Source organism: Uloborus diversus, chromosome 8, assembly GCF_026930045.1.
Source record: "Uloborus diversus isolate 005 chromosome 8, Udiv.v.3.1, whole genome shotgun sequence".
Classification (NCBI taxonomy): Eukaryota; Metazoa; Arthropoda; class Arachnida; order Araneae; family Uloboridae; genus Uloborus; species Uloborus diversus.
This window is the reverse complement of record NC_072738.1, coordinates 152,223,274-152,237,777: the sequence shown is the minus strand read 5'-3', so window position 1 is coordinate 152,237,777 and position 14,504 is coordinate 152,223,274.

Below are 14,504 nucleotides of genomic sequence, written 5' to 3'. Positions count from 1 at the left end.
GACAAAGAATTTTAAATTAGAAAATAAAGCTGTACATTGAAGATTTTCGTTCCGACTGGGATTCGAACCTAGGGCCACTCGCTTGGCAGTCCAACGTTCTAACCATCGGGCTCTCGAAGCTCTGTCGGTCAATCTTAAATGTAATAAAAACTAAACATGCACCTTGGTTATTATTGATTTAAAACTTTAAAATCTACAGGTCGAATAGTTAAACTGACTGAGCGTTTTCATCCCTACATAAATATTCAATACCCGCAAAAGGAAGAAATTTAAAAATAAAAAGAATATTCAAATTAGAAAATAAAAATGTCGTTAAATATTTTCGTTCCGCCTGGGACTTGAACCTACAGCCACTCGCTTGGAATCCCTACGCTCTAGCCACCCGGCTATCGGAGTTCTGTCCGCCGCAGTCTTAAATATAACAAAAACAAAAAATGAACCTTGGTTCTTATTGATATAAAACTGTGAAATCCACAAGTCGAATAGTTAAACTGACTGAGAATTTACATCCCTACATAAATATTCAATACACGCAAAAGAAAGGAATTTAAAATTAAAAAGAATTTTCAAATTAGAAAATATAAATATGCATGGAGGATTTTCGTTCCGGCTGGGATTTGAAACTAGGGCCACTCGCTTGGCAACCCAACGCGCTAGCCATCAGGCTATCGGAGCTCTGTCGGTCGGTGTCTTAAATATAATAAAAACTAAAAATGCACCTTGGTTATTATTGATTTAAAACTTTGAAATCTACATGTCGAATAAATAAACTGACTGAGAATTTTCATCCCTACATAAATATTCAATGCCCGCAAAAGAAAGGAATTTAAAAGAAAAAGAATTTTAAATTAGAAAATAAAGATGTACATTGATGATTTTCGCTCCGACTGGGATTTGAACCTAAGGCCACTCGCGTGGCAGCCCAACGTTCTAACCATCGGGCTCTCTAAGCTCTGTCGATCGAATTCTTAAATATAATAAAAACTAAAAATGCACCTTGGTTTTTATTGATTTAAAACTTTGAAATCTACAGGTCGAATAGTTAAACTAATTGAGAATTTTCATCTTTTTATAAATATTCAATACCCGCAAAAGAAATAAATTTGAAAAAAAAAATATTTTCAAATTAGAAAATCAAAATGTACATTGAAGATTTTCTTTCCGACTGGGATTCGAACCTAGGGCCACTCGCTTGGAAGCCCTAGGCTCTAGCGATCGGGCTACCGGAGCTCTGTCGGTCGGAGTCTTAAATGTAATAAAAATTTAAAATGCACCTTCGATAGTATTGATTTAAAACTTTGAAATCTACTGGTCTAATAGTGAAACTGACTCAGAATTTTACACCCTACAGAAATAATCAATATTTGCAAAAAATCGGAATTTAAAAAAAAAGAATATTCAAATTAGAAAATAAAAATGTACGTTGAAGATTTTCGTTCCGCCTGGGACTTGAACCTACAGCCACTCGCTGGGAATCCCTACGCTCTAGCCACCGGGCTATCGGAGTTCTGTCCGTCGCAGTCTTAAATATAATAAAAACTATAAATGCGCGTTGGTTATTATTGATTTAAAACTTTGAAATCTACTGGTCGAATAGTTAAACTGACTGAGAATTTTCATCCCTTCAGAAATATTCAATACCCGCAAAAGAAAGGAATTTGAAAAAAAAAAAAGAATTTTCAAATTCGAAAATGAAAATGTACATCGAATATTTCCGTTCCGACCTGGACTCGAACCTAAGGCCACTCGCTTGGCAGCCCAACGCTCTAGCCATCGGGCTATCGGAGCTCTGTCGGTCGGAGTCTTAAATATAATAAAAACAAAAAATGCACCTTGGCTATTATTGATTTAAAACTAGGATATCTACAGGTCTAATATTTAAACAATATTCGCAAAAGAAAGGAATATGAAGGAAAAAAAAGAATTTTTAAATTAGAAAATAAAAATGTCGTTAAAGCTTTTCGTTCCGGCTTTTATTTGAACCTAGGGCCACTCGCTTGGCAGCACTACACTCTAGCCATCGGGTTATCGGAGCTCTGTCGGTTGGTGTCTTAAATATAATAAAAACAAAAAATGAACCTTGGTTATTATTGATATAAAACTGTGAAATCCACAGGTCGAATAGTTAAACTGACTGAGAATTTTCATCCCTACATAAACATTCAATACACGCAAAAGAAAGGAATTTAAAAATAAAAAGAATTTTCAAATTAGAAAATATAAATGTCCATGGAGGATTTTCGTTCCGCCTGGGACTCAAGACTAGGGCCACTCGCTTGGCAGCCCTACGTTCTAGCCAACGGACTATCGTAGCTCTGGCGGTCGGATTCTTAAATATAATAAAAACTAAAAATGCACCTTGGTTTTTATTGATTTAAAACTTTGAAATCTACCGGTCGAATAGTTAAACTGACTGAGAATTTTCATCCCTACATAAATATTCAATACCCGCAAAAGAAAAGAATTTAAAAATAAAAAGAATTTTCAAATTAGGAAATAAAAATGTACATGGAGGATTTTCGTTTTGACTGGGATTCGAACCTAGGACCACTCGCTTAGCAGCCCAGCGCTCCAGCCATCGGGCTATAGGAGCTCTGTCGGTCGGACTGTTAAATATAATAAAAACTAAAAATGCACATTGGTTATTATTGATTTTAATAATTATTCAATGCTCGCAATAATCGATAAATATTCAATGCTCGCAAAGGAAAGGAATTTAAAAGACAAAGAATTTTAAATTAGAAAATAAAGCTGTACATTGAAGATTTTCGTTCCGACTGGGATTCGAACCTAGGGCCACTCGCTTGGCAGTCCAACGTTCTAACCATCGGGCTCTCGAAGCTCTGTCGGTCAATCTTAAATGTTATAAAAACTAAAAATGCACCTTGGTTATTATTGATTTAAAACTTTAAAATCTACATGTCGAATAGTTGAACTGACTGAGCGTTTTCATCCCTACATAAATAGTCAATACCCGCAAAAGAAAGAAATTTAAAAATAAAAAGAATTTTCAAATTAGGAAATAAAAATGTACATTGAAGATTTTCGTTCCGACTGGGATTCGAACCTAGGGCCACTCGCTTGGCAGCCCAACGTGCTAACCATCGGGCTCTCTAAGCTCTGTCGGTCAGAGTCTTAAATGTAATAAAAACTAAAAATGCACCTTGGTTATTATTGATTTAAAACTTTGAAATCTACATGTCGAATAGTTGAACTGACTGAGCGTTTTCATCCCTACATAAATATTCAATACCCACAAAAGAAAGGAATTTAAAAATAAAAAGAATTTTCAAATTAGAAAATAAAAATGTACATGGAGGATTTTCGTTCCGATTGGGATTCGAACCTAGGGCCACTCGCTTGGCAGCCCAACGCTCCAGCCATCGGGTTATCGGAGCTCTGTCGGTCGGACTGTTAAATATAATAAAAACTAAAAATGCACCTTGGTTATTATTGATTTTAATAAATATTCAATGCTCGCAATAATCGATAAATATTCAATGCTCGCAAAAGAAAGGAATTTAAAAGACAAAGAATTTTAAAATAGAAAATAAAGCTGTACATTGAAGATTTTCGTTTTGACAGGGATTCGAACCTAGGGCCACTCGCTTAGCAGCCCAACGCTCCAGCCATCGGGTTATCGGAGCTCTGTCGATCGGACTGTTAAATATAATAAAAACTAAAAATGCACCTTGGTTATTATTGATTTTAATAAATATTCAATGCTCGCAATAATCGATAAATATTCAATGCTCGCAAAAGAAAGGAATTTAAAAGACAAAGAATTTTAAATTAGAAAATAAAGCTGTACATTGAAGATTTTCGTTCCGACTGGGATTCGAACCTAGGGCCACTCGCTTGGCAGTCCAACGTTCTAACCATCGGGCTCTCGAAGCTCTGTCGGTCAATCTTAAATGTAATAAAAACTAAACATGCACCTTGGTTATTATTGATTTAAAACTTTAAAATCTACAGGTCGAATAGTTAAACTGACTGAGCGTTTTCATCCCTACATAAATATTCAATACCCGCAAAAGGAAGAAATTTAAAAATAAAAAGAATATTCAAATTAGAAAATAAAAATGTCGTTAAATATTTTCGTTCCGCCTGGGACTTGAACCTACAGCCACTCGCTTGGAATCCCTACGCTCTAGCCACCCGGCTATCGGAGTTCTGTCCGCCGCAGTCTTAAATATAACAAAAACAAAAAATGAACCTTGGTTCTTATTGATATAAAACTGTGAAATCCACAAGTCGAATAGTTAAACTGACTGAGAATTTACATCCCTACATAAATATTCAATACACGCAAAAGAAAGGAATTTAAAATTAAAAAGAATTTTCAAATTAGAAAATATAAATATGCATGGAGGATTTTCGTTCCGGCTGGGATTTGAAACTAGGGCCACTCGCTTGGCAACCCAACGCGCTAGCCATCAGGCTATCGGAGCTCTGTCGGTCGGTGTCTTAAATATAATAAAAACTAAAAATGCACCTTGGTTATTATTGATTTAAAACTTTGAAATCTACATGTCGAATAAATAAACTGACTGAGAATTTTCATCCCTACATAAATATTCAATGCCCGCAAAAGAAAGGAATTTAAAAGAAAAAGAATTTTAAATTAGAAAATAAAGATGTACATTGATGATTTTCGCTCCGACTGGGATTTGAACCTAAGGCCACTCGCGTGGCAGCCCAACGTTCTAACCATCGGGCTCTCTAAGCTCTGTCGATCGAATTCTTAAATATAATAAAAACTAAAAATGCACCTTGGTTTTTATTGATTTAAAACTTTGAAATCTACAGGTCGAATAGTTAAACTAATTGAGAATTTTCATCTTTTTATAAATATTCAATACCCGCAAAAGAAATAAATTTGAAAAAAAAAATATTTTCAAATTAGAAAATCAAAATGTACATTGAAGATTTTCTTTCCGACTGGGATTCGAACCTAGGGCCACTCGCTTGGAAGCCCTAGGCTCTAGCGATCGGGCTACCGGAGCTCTGTCGGTCGGAGTCTTAAATGTAATAAAAATTTAAAATGCACCTTCGATAGTATTGATTTAAAACTTTGAAATCTACTGGTCTAATAGTGAAACTGACTCAGAATTTTACACCCTACAGAAATAATCAATATTTGCAAAAAATCGGAATTTAAAAAAAAAGAATATTCAAATTAGAAAATAAAAATGTACGTTGAAGATTTTCGTTCCGCCTGGGACTTGAACCTACAGCCACTCGCTGGGAATCCCTACGCTCTAGCCACCGGGCTATCGGAGTTCTGTCCGTCGCAGTCTTAAATATAATAAAAACTATAAATGCGCGTTGGTTATTATTGATTTAAAACTTTGAAATCTACTGGTCGAATAGTTAAACTGACTGAGAATTTTCATCCCTTCAGAAATATTCAATACCCGCAAAAGAAAGGAATTTGAAAAAAAAAAAAGAATTTTCAAATTCGAAAATGAAAATGTACATCGAATATTTCCGTTCCGACCTGGACTCGAACCTAAGGCCACTCGCTTGGCAGCCCAACGCTCTAGCCATCGGGCTATCGGAGCTCTGTCGGTCGGAGTCTTAAATATAATAAAAACAAAAAATGCACCTTGGCTATTATTGATTTAAAACTAGGATATCTACAGGTCTAATATTTAAACAATATTCGCAAAAGAAAGGAATATGAAGGAAAAAAAAGAATTTTTAAATTAGAAAATAAAAATGTCGTTAAAGCTTTTCGTTCCGGCTTTTATTTGAACCTAGGGCCACTCGCTTGGCAGCACTACACTCTAGCCATCGGGTTATCGGAGCTCTGTCGGTTGGTGTCTTAAATATAATAAAAACAAAAAATGAACCTTGGTTATTATTGATATAAAACTGTGAAATCCACAGGTCGAATAGTTAAACTGACTGAGAATTTTCATCCCTACATAAACATTCAATACACGCAAAAGAAAGGAATTTAAAAATAAAAAGAATTTTCAAATTAGAAAATATAAATGTCCATGGAGGATTTTCGTTCCGCCTGGGACTCAAGACTAGGGCCACTCGCTTGGCAGCCCTACGTTCTAGCCAACGGACTATCGTAGCTCTGGCGGTCGGATTCTTAAATATAATAAAAACTAAAAATGCACCTTGGTTTTTATTGATTTAAAACTTTGAAATCTACCGGTCGAATAGTTAAACTGACTGAGAATTTTCATCCCTACATAAATATTCAATACCCGCAAAAGAAAAGAATTTAAAAATAAAAAGAATTTTCAAATTAGGAAATAAAAATGTACATGGAGGATTTTCGTTTTGACTGGGATTCGAACCTAGGACCACTCGCTTAGCAGCCCAGCGCTCCAGCCATCGGGCTATAGGAGCTCTGTCGGTCGGACTGTTAAATATAATAAAAACTAAAAATGCACATTGGTTATTATTGATTTTAATAATTATTCAATGCTCGCAATAATCGATAAATATTCAATGCTCGCAAAGGAAAGGAATTTAAAAGACAAAGAATTTTAAATTAGAAAATAAAGCTGTACATTGAAGATTTTCGTTCCGACTGGGATTCGAACCTAGGGCCACTCGCTTGGCAGTCCAACGTTCTAACCATCGGGCTCTCGAAGCTCTGTCGGTCAATCTTAAATGTTATAAAAACTAAAAATGCACCTTGGTTATTATTGATTTAAAACTTTAAAATCTACATGTCGAATAGTTGAACTGACTGAGCGTTTTCATCCCTACATAAATAGTCAATACCCGCAAAAGAAAGAAATTTAAAAATAAAAAGAATTTTCAAATTAGGAAATAAAAATGTACATTGAAGATTTTCGTTCCGACTGGGATTCGAACCTAGGGCCACTCGCTTGGCAGCCCAACGTGCTAACCATCGGGCTCTCTAAGCTCTGTCGGTCAGAGTCTTAAATGTAATAAAAACTAAAAATGCACCTTGGTTATTATTGATTTAAAACTTTGAAATCTACATGTCGAATAGTTGAACTGACTGAGCGTTTTCATCCCTACATAAATATTCAATACCCACAAAAGAAAGGAATTTAAAAATAAAAAGAATTTTCAAATTAGAAAATAAAAATGTACATGGAGGATTTTCGTTCCGATTGGGATTCGAACCTAGGGCCACTCGCTTGGCAGCCCAACGCTCTAGGCATCGGGCTCTCGGAGCTCTGCCGGTCGGAGTCTTAAATGTAATAAAAACTAAAAATGCACCTTGGTTATTATTGATTTAAAACTTTGAAATCTACAGGTCGAATAGTTAAACTGACTGAGAATTTTCATTCCTACATAAATATTCAATACCCACAAAAGAAAGGAATTTAAAAATAAAAAGTATTTTTAAATTAGAAAATAAAAATGTACTTTGAAGATTTTCGTTCCGATTGGGATTCGAACCTAGGGACACTCGGTCGGCAGCCCAACGCTCTAGGCATCGGGCTCTCGGAGCTCTGCCGGTCGGACTGTTAAATATAATAAAAACTAAAAATGCACCTTGGTTATTATTGATTTTAATAAATATTCAATGCTCGCAATAATCGATAAATATTCAATGCTCGCAAAAGAAAGGAATTTAAAAGACAAAGAATTTTAAAATAGAAAATAAAGCTGTACATTGAAGATTTTCGTTTTGACTGGGATTCGAACCTAGGGCCACTCGCTTAGCAGCCCAACGCACCAGCCATCGGGACATCGGAGCTCTGTCGGTCGGACTGTTAAATATAATAAAAACTAAAAATGCACATTGGTTATTATTGATTTTAATAAATATTCAATGCTCGCAATAATCGATAAATATTCAATGCTCGCAAAAGAAAGGAATTTAAAAGACAAAGAATTTTAAATTAGAAAATAAAGCTGTACATTGAAGATTTTCGTTCCGACTGGGATTCGAACCTAGGGCCACTCGCTTGGCAGTCCAACGTTCTAACCATCGGGCTCTCAAAGCTCTGTCGGTCAATCTTAAATGTTATAAAAACTAAAAATGCACCTTGGTTATTATTGATTTAAAACTTTAAAATCTACATGTCGAATAGTTGAACTGACTGAGCGTTTTCATCCCTACATAAATAGTCAATACCCGCAAAAGAAAGAAATTTAAAAATAAAAAGAATTTTCAAATTAGGAAATAAAAATGTACATTGAAGATTTTCGTTCCGACTGGGATTCGAACCTAGGGCCACTCGCTTGGCAGCCCAACGTTCTAACCATCGGGCTCTCTAAGCTCTGTCGGTCAGAGTCTTAAATGTAATAAAAACTAAAAATGCACCTTGGTTATTATTGATTTAAAACTTTAAAATCTACAGGTCGAATAGTTAAACTGACTGAGCGTTTTCATCCCTACATAAATATTCAATACCCACAAAAGAAAGGAATTTAAAAATAAAAAGAATTTTCAAATTAGAAAATAAAAATGTACATGGAGGATTTTCGTTCCGATTGGGATTCGAACCTAGGGCCACTCGCTTGGCAGCCCAACGCTCTAGGCATCGGGCTCTCGGAGCTCTGCCGGTCGGAGTCTTAAATGTAATAAAAACTAAAAATGCACCTTGGTTATTATTGATTTAAAACTTTGAAATCTACAGGTCGAATAGTTAAACTGACTGAGAATTTTCATTCCTACATAAATATTCAATACCCACAAAAGAAAGGAATTTAAAAATAAAAAGTATTTTTAAATTAGAAAATAAAAATGTACTTTGAAGATTTTCGTTCCGATTGGGATTCGAACCTAGGGACACTCGGTCGGCAGCCCAACGCTCTAGGCATCGGGCTCTCGGAGCTCTGCCGGTCGGACTGTTAAATATAATAAAAACTAAAAATGCACCTTGGTTATTATTGATTTTAATAAATATTCAATGCTCGCAATAATCGATAAATATTCAATGCTCGCAAAAGAAAGGAATTTAAAAGACAAAGAATTTTAAAATAGAAAATAAAGCTGTACATTGAAGATTTTCGTTTTGACTGGGATTCGAACCTAGGGCCACTCGCTTAGCAGCCCAACGCACCAGCCATCGGGACATCGGAGCTCTGTCGGTCGGACTGTTAAATATAATAAAAACTAAACATGCACATTGGTTATTATTGATTTTAATAAATATTCAATGCTCGCAACAATCGATAAATATTCAATGCTCGCAAAAGAAAGGAATTTAAAAGACAAAGAATTTTAAAATAGAAAATAAAGCTGTACATTGAAGATTTTCGTTTTGACTGGGATTCGAACCTAGGGCCACTCGCTTAGCAGCCCAACGCACCAGCCATCGGGACATCGGAGCTCTGTCGGTCGGAGTCTTTAATATAATAAAAACAAAAAATGCACCTTGGTTATTATTGATTTAAAATTTTAAAATCTACAGGTCGAATAGTTAAACTGACTGAGCGTTTTCATCCCTACATAAATATTCAATACCCGCAAAAGGAAGAAATTTAAAAATAAAAAGAATATTCAAATTAGAAAATAAAAATGTACGTTGAAGATTTTCGTTTCGCCTGGGACTTGAACCTAGAGCCACTCGCTTGGAATCCCTACGCTCTAATCATCGGGCTATCGGAGATCTGTCGGTCGGAGTCTTAAATGTTATAAAAACTAAAAATGCTCCTTGGTTATTATTGATTTAAAACTTTGAAATTTACAGGTCGAATTCTTAAACTGACTCAGAATTTTCATCCCTATTTAAATAATCAATAATCGCAAAAGAAATTAATTTGAAAAAGAAAAAAAAAAAGAATTTTCAGATTCGAATATGAAAACGTACATCGAAGATTTTCGTTCCGACCTGGACTCGAACCTAGTGCCACTCGCTTGACAGTCCAACGTTCTAGCCTTCAGGCTATCGGAGCTCTGTTGGTCGGAGTCTTAAATATAATAAAAACAAAAACTGCACCTTGGTTATTATTGATTTAAAACTTTGAAATCTACAGGTCGAATAGTTAAACTGGCTTGGAATTTTCATCCCTACAGAAATATTCAATGCCCACAAAAGAAAGGAATTTGAAAAAAAAAATAATAATAATTTTCAAATCAGAGAATAAAAACGTACATTGAAGATTTCCGTTCCGACTGGGACTCGAACCTAGGGCCACTTGTTTGGAAGCCCAACGCTGCAGCCACCGGGCTCTCACTGCTCTGTCGGTCGGAGTCTTAAATATAATAAAAACAAACAATGCACCTTGGTTATTATTGATTTAAAACTTTGAAGTCTACAGGTCGAATAATTCAACTGACTTAGAATTTCCATCCCTACATAAATAATCGAAATGCGCAAAGAAAGAATTTGGAAAAAAAAAAAAGAATTTTCAAATTAGAAAATAAAAATGTACTTTGAAGATTTTCGTTCCGTCAGGGACTCGAACCTAGGGCCACGCGCTTGCAAGCCCAACGCTGTAGCCATCGGGCTATTGGAGCTCTTTTGATCGGCGTCTTAAATATAATAAAAACAAAATATGCACCTTGATTATTATTGATTTAAAAAGCCATGCAAAGAGTTTTTGATCCAAAAAAGTTAACGTCATTAATAAATTTGTGCTCTTAATTAGAAGATTCAGCCCTTGATGAGTTTCTCCTCCCCTGGATGAATAGAATTTTCTTCCTGACGCGAAAAAATTACACATCTCGCGTCAATGTTTTCGTTTCTTCCATATCTTATCATGAGTCATCATTCCTCAGTACGGGGCCCGAAGAAGCAGCAGAGCTTTTTCAGAGCTCCATCTACAGGGTTGTTAAAATTAAAGTTACCCTTGGGCCGTGGTAGCCCGATCGGTAGAGTTTTGGATTTGGGGTCGGAGGGTCCTGAGTTCGAACCTCGATGGTCGAAGACCCACCGTCGTCATTAAAGGGTCTGGGCGACGTTAAATATGCTCGTGGTCTCAATGTCCTCCAAGTGAAACGATACCTCTGGGGGTGTTAGCAGCAGGTAGCTATTAGTTCCTGGACTAGTTCTAAATTCTCATTAACTGTTCGATCCGGTGATGGTGCTGCCATCTATCGGTATATAAAATAATGGAGGCAAGCCACTTAGTATGCAGACCTCGACGTAAAATACAGTTGTAGTCTGTTGTGAATCGGAATCGGAAAGTTGCCCTTTTTAGACACGTGATTGACGCAGATGGAATGCACGTTGAATAAATTCTGTAAATAAAATAGATTTTGTGACACTGTCTCCGTCTTATTTGATTTATGCGCCCTTTTCTACCCTGGTAGTAGATTTTTGAACTTTTTTTTTTTTGCATAATCCTACTCCCCATGGTCTATATAATCTATATTCTAAGTTTCATCGAAATTCGATGTGTAGAACGGTCACTAGAGAAGTCTAAACAGGGTAACTTTAATTATAACCACCCTGTACTTCCGCGGCGGGCTCGGTCAAACATTGGACAGTGCACAAACCAGTCTAGCGCATTACCGACTGAGTTATTCAGGCTTACGAAACCGCATCTTAAACGTAAAGAACACAAAAAAAGCACCTTTATTGAATTAATTTCAATGCGATCCACGGATGCATATTTAAGTGAACATAGAATTTCGGCCCTTACCCACATCGTTGCTTCCCGTTAAATTAGAGATCGAAATAAATAAATTAAAAGCTTTTTTAAACTCAAAAATGATTTGGAAACTTGGAAATTTTTTTAAAATCAAAACATAACTGAAAACCCGTGATTAAATAAATATTTAATTTTTTAAATAATCCAGTCAATGCTGAAAGTCTTCCTTTCCGAGCTCGAATCCTAGACGTTTCGATTACAGGCCCAGCGCTTTACCGACTGAGTTACGCGGGCTTCGCCGAGGAAAATCCTGAAGAGCATAAAAATATAAGATGCACCTTGATTGATATTTAATTTAATAAGATCTGCTGGTAAAATAATTAAATAAAAGCAGAGTTTAGTCCCATATGCACATTGATGTGTTCGGTTAAATCACAAAATCGGAAAAAAAAACTTATTCTTTTTAAAAAATAACTGAAAACCCATGATTTATAAATTAGTTAATAATGTAAATGATCCAGTCAATAAACGCTGAAAGTTTTCCAGCCTGCAACTGGGCTCGAACTCTGGACGTTTTGATTAGAGGCCCAGCGCTTCACCGACTGTCCTACGCGGGCTTTGGCGAGGGCAATCCTGAACAGTATAAAAATAAAAAATGCAACCTGATTGGTATTGATTTAATTTAATGAGATCTGATGGTAGAATATTTAAATAAAGATAGCGTTTAATTCCTCTTCCACATCGGTGTTTTCGGTTAATTAATAGAATCGAAAAAAAATTGAAAAAATAACTGACAACCCACGATTAGATATTTTTTAAATTAACCAGTCAATAAATGCTGACATATGTCTTCCTGCGGGGCCGTGGTAGCCCGATCGGTAGAGTGTCGGATTCGAACCTCGATGGTCGAAAACCCACCGTCGTCATTATAGGGGACTGGGCGACGTTAAATATGCTCGTGGTCTCAATGTCCTCCAAGTGAAACGATACCTCTGGGGGTGCTAGCACCAGGTAGCCATTAGCTCCTGGACTAGTTCTAAAATTCTCATTAACTGTTCGATCCGGTGATGGTACTGCCAACTATCGGTATATAAAATAATGGAGGCAAGGCACTTAGTATGCAGTCCTCGACATAAATACAGTTGTAGTCAGTTGTGACTCTGAATAGGAATAGGACGTCTTCCTGCCCGCAACCGGGCTCGAATCCTAGACACTTCGATTACAGTCCCAGCGCTTTACCGTCCGCGCTATGCGGGCTTCGGGGTGAGGGCAAAAAATTAAAAAATCCCCTTGATTGAAAAATTTAATTTCAATGAAATCCGGAGGTAGAATAATTAGGTAAAGACAGAGAGCCATTCCAGCGTTACGTGTGTGACTTTTTACCTCAGTTTCTTTGCAAAAAACCGTAAAAAACAATATGATATTTTAAGAATATCTCTTAATAGTTCCTATTGGAGTTACAGAACATATGTAAGAGTTTTTATATATCAGTGTTTTTTGCTAGGATGATTCTAAATTTTTTTCATAGCAATTTAGTTTACATGGGATCTTTGCCCAATTCGGCACAGAGTTTCTGTGATGGCCAAGAATTCTTATAATAGTATTTCCCCCCCCCCTCTTATGGGAGGTCGACCTCCCTTAGGGTTTTTTTTTTTTTTTTTGCCAGAAAATCTTTGAATCGGGATAGTAAGGCCTATGAGAAACAATAATTTTTTTTGATCAAAAAAAGTAAGACTTCTAAATTTAAATTTTGAGGCATAAAATTGCTCTTTTCTACACATTGGCGAGATGTTTTACACTATTTTTTTTTTTATTATTGAAGCCTGATTGCTGAAAATGCATCACTTGACACAACTCTTATGTTCGAGGTAAACCGTGCAACGCATCCAGTAAATTATTCCAGTGAAATGGTTTATTCAAAAAGCAAAGAATGAAGTGAAATTAATTTTTATTTGTATTCGAATATAACAGTAATGTCAAGCTTATAAAGTATCACGAACTTCTAATACTTAATTATGTGTTTTAAAACTATTTGGGATGCTTTAAATCACCTGTAGAATTCATTCACATCTCTTCTCATAAACCAAAAATTGTCAAAAAATAGTAATGCAATTTGAGGTAAATAGAACATTGTACTTTTGATCTTAAGGTATGTAGATTGTAAATACTTAGTTTAAATTGCTCTTACGGTACGAAATGAACAATTCTTGTTTATTCATTATTACTATTAATTATTTTTCTGACAGATTCTGACGTCAGCGGTTATTCAACAACCGATGTTTCATCGAACGTTTTCATTTGATACGCGGCTACTTGCGCAGTCGTATAACACGCAGGTTATTTTTCTTATAATCAGATAACATGAAATTAGTCAAAAGAGTCATGTGGATCAATCAATCATTTTAAAGCTAGGTCGACCGGTGAAGGTATTAGAGCGACTTCGGAAACAACCAGTAAACCAGCAGCTGTATTAGAACGTTCTGGTTATTCACCAGACGACCTTTAGCGGTGTGCGAACGAAACCATTCCTCGGGATTACCTATAAATCGCGTTGGAAAGCCTGTACACTTTACAAATTTATCCTAATGATTTAGTGTTAAAGGGAAGAAGAAAAGTTCTTTCCCTGACTATAGTGCATCACATAAAATATTTCGGCTGAGCAATATAAGCCTTTAGTTTCTGCACTAACTTTCAAGTATCCAATCACTGTAACAAGCAGTATTCAAGACTTTTTAAGTTCGGTTACCTTCAAGCAATATGCTGCTGATAATCACCTGGAAAACTCACTTAAACTATTGGATGATAACATGTATCTTGCATAAGAGTAAATGCAAAAACAGACTAAGATTACGTACCGATGACAGTATTGTAATATTTCATTTAATGAATGTTACGTAAAACTTTACTTATTTAGAAGTAAAGAAATGTAAGAGTTCTCAGATCCTATTGTGATAACTCTGACATTTCACTAGACACCATTCTGAAATTCAGCACCTCTATCTGAGTAATAGTAC